The sequence below is a fragment of the Cupressus sempervirens genome, chromosome 4 (assembly GCF_028749045.1).
Source record: "Cupressus sempervirens isolate cs-2001-9-10 chromosome 4, ASM2874904v1, whole genome shotgun sequence".
Classification (NCBI taxonomy): Eukaryota; Viridiplantae; Streptophyta; class Pinopsida; order Cupressales; family Cupressaceae; genus Cupressus; species Cupressus sempervirens.
In genome coordinates this window covers 919,492,607-919,496,214 of record NC_143121.1, presented here as the reverse complement: position 1 = coordinate 919,496,214, position 3,608 = coordinate 919,492,607, and positions in this window count along the sequence as shown.

Below are 3,608 nucleotides of genomic sequence, written 5' to 3'. Positions count from 1 at the left end.
TTTGCTAGTCTTACTGATTAAGTCTGGTCAATTTGGTTTGTCATCAATGCTAAAGAAGGGGGTTGTTGAAAGTAGATTGATACAAATATGATAAATATGTTTCAATCATTATTTTATCACTGATGTCAAACCTGGTAGTTTTTGGTAAGAAAATTGCTTATATAATCTAAGTACTATCATTTATTTGATTGATGAAGATGAAATGATCAAATGAGGTAACAATAGCACCTAGAGGAAAGGTTGAGTTATGATATGAAAAGGAGTACAAGAATAAGTTAAGACAATGATATTATAGTGCATTGATAATCTACTTAAGGTTGCAAAGGATGGTTATACTGATTAAGTTCAGAAGAACAAGTTAAACAAAGTTTGTTTGCCTAGCTTAACATTCTGCATAGTGGGTGCTGAGAAAAGTTAGTGTAAGTTGAGCAAAAAATTAGTTGGAGCCAAGAAAAGTCAATTTTAGTGTAAGCCAAGTGAAATGATGTAAGCCAAGTAAAGTTTAGTTGATGCCAAGCACTAGTAAACTTTAGTTCGTGCTAAGTGTTTTGACAATGGATGCAAAGCAATGCAGTATCTACCAAGCATTAGAAGCAAGTTAAGCCTAAGTGTTAGCATTATGAGAAAAATCAAGAATTCAATGAATCTAAGCTAACAAGTTTGATTTCTTGGATTGTACGGATTGTGTGGAAGATAAGGATGATGATCTAGTAGCACAAAATTCATGGTAAACCATTTTGAGGCAAATTCAAAGAGGATTGAATGAGAAGTTTCTAGAAGGGAATGAAATGAAATGAGGGGTAGATTCATTGAATCCTACCTAATCCAACCTAACCCTAAAATGGATGATGGAGGATGAATGGAAAAATATCTTAATTCTCTATTTATAGAGATGGCTAGTGAGAAGCAAGGGTTTTTATGTGTGAGAACCTAAGGAAGACAAGGAGTCTAGGGTATTTCTTCATTCAGTGACCTAAGAGAAGAGACTGCATTGGCAAGAAAAGCAAGAAGGCTTAAGGGTATGGATGCTTGAAGGGTGAACAAGCTATCAAAGCTAAAGTGTATGAAAGCCAAGAAGAATGGAGGACAGAAAATAGATGTCTATAATTTGAAAGTGTGTTGTAAGTTGTTATCAAATCAAGCCTTACTATTACTCTCTAACCATTGTATCGGTCTAGGGCAAGTCCTTTGGATTAAGGTTGACCTAACAATCATTTGTAAATCCTTTAACTAGGTGACATTCCAAGGGAATGATCTAAAGTCCTCTAACAAGTCTCACTCCTAATAGGGTGATTTAAATCCTTTAACCAAGTCACATTTAACAATGTGCATTGTAACCTTTAATAGGGTTGGCCTCACTTTAGAAGAGTGAGAATGAGTAGCATGTTACTGGTGGTTTTTCCCAAATTAGGTTGCCACATTAAATCATTGTGTCAAATGTGTTATTGAATTTATTATGTTTCATGTTTAAATTTCTACAAATTGATTTGACAATAGCCTACAAGTTTAAGTAATTGCATAATTTAATGGATGCATGCATGATGAAAATATTTTATGGATATGGGTTCACTAAGTTGTGAAAATTTTATTTGTACATCTAGACCTTGGATAATTGATTCACCCTCCTTTCAATTATTCTAAAGAATTCCAACAATAAGATCAATGTTATATATGTAGATGATCTAGCAGTCTTCTCCAAGAAAGAGAAAGTCATTTGAAGGACCTAGAGAAAGTACTAAGGAGATGTAGGGAACATGTAATCTCCCTTAACCCCAAGAAATCACTCGGTCACATATTTTCTCAAGAAGGCATCAAGATTGATCCTAAGCATGTTAGAGCTATCCAAAAGTTGAATTCACCAAAAAGAAAATCTAGAATCAAGTTCTTCTTTGGATAGGTGAATTTCTTGAGATGCTTTGTTCCTAATTTTTCTGAAATTACCAAGTGTATAGTCTACATGATGAAGGGCAGTCAAGTATTCAAGTGGAATGAGTCTAGAAGGAAAATGTTTGATGAAATCAAGGACACCATAGCTAAAGCTCCTATCTTATTTCACCTAGATTATACCAAAGAGTTCATAATATATTATTATGCATCAACCCATACATTATCCATCATACTTATGCAAGAAAATAGGGAGGGTATTCAAGCACCTATTGCTTTCATGAGCACCCCTCTCAAGAAGCATGAATTATAGTATTCTCATATGAAAAAGCATGGATATTTGGTGGTAAGAGCGCTTAAGAATTTTAACTTTTATGTCTTACATTCACATTCTATTGTGCATGTACATGATTTAACTGTCAAGAGTATGTTGACCCTAATAGCCCTTATTTTCACTATGCTAATTTTTGAAAATTCATTGAGAAAATATTTTAAACTAAAGTTGTATTGTTAGGGTTTTGCATTTCATTTATTTTTAGTTTCTAAAAAAAGCCCTAACCTAGTCATTTTTTCCCTAGCTTAGTGTTGAAAATCTTGCCCTAGTGAAATAATGCAGTATTGTAAGGTTGTGTCTTCATCATTGTCATGGAAAATTTCATTAAACTCCATAGTCATTTTACCCTTACCCTAGGTTTTATTCTAAGTAGGAGATTGTATCTCATTCAATTCATATGATATGACCTTACGACCATCTCCCAATGTTATGATGTTAGGGTTAGCAGAGGATTGTAGGGGTAAAGTTTGAATCTCCTGATCTTAAGATATGTTATATGGTCATAGCATTGCAAGTGTCCAAATTAATGTCTCTGATCTTATAATTCATCTTGTGTCATGTCATCTTAAGGGTTTGATGAAAGGTTTTAAAAAACCAAGGTATGCGATGTTACGAATAAGGGTGATCGTGACATTGTAAAGGTAGTAGTAGAGGCTCACGATGATATGAAAGGCAGTAATCATATGATTGCAAGGACAAAAAGTGAAAAAGTAATATGTTGGGTTATGATCTTATGATAGTAGGGGAGATAAAGACATTTTAAAGATTTTTCAGAAAGGCTATGAAGATATGAAATGCTTATGATCATAAGATCATAAGAGAAAAATAAGAGATGTCCAATGGCACAATAAAGTGATGATCATAAGATTGTAAGGATTAGATGATAGGGCAAGGTAGGGCTAGGCACATTTGCATGTGTTTTAAAGACACGTGGAAAGTCATATTTTCATAATGTTATGACAAGTAGTAGATTGTAAGATCTCAAGGGAAAATTCAAAGCTTTATGAAGCTACAAAGCAGTGATGTATCATGAGATCATAAAGGTAAATATTAAAGCTTTTGAGGCTACAACAAAGAAAGATAACCACTATTGTATGATTGTAGGTCAATTTTAATAGCTAAGGATAGCCTCTGATGTTACAAGTTAGTTTGATGACTATTATCATGAGGTTGCAAGGAACAAAGAATGAAGCTATGATCCTATGCCAAAGTTGTCTCATAACATTGTAAGAAGTTTTAATGGTAACTGCCAAAGTTACGAAAGGGCATAGATAGTTGCAATTTTAAGATCATGAGGCAAAGGAAAGTAAGATAAGATGCTACAAAAATGAGTATAAATCGTGTCTCATGAGATCGTAAGAGACTTAAAGGAAGGCTTCGATATCATGAT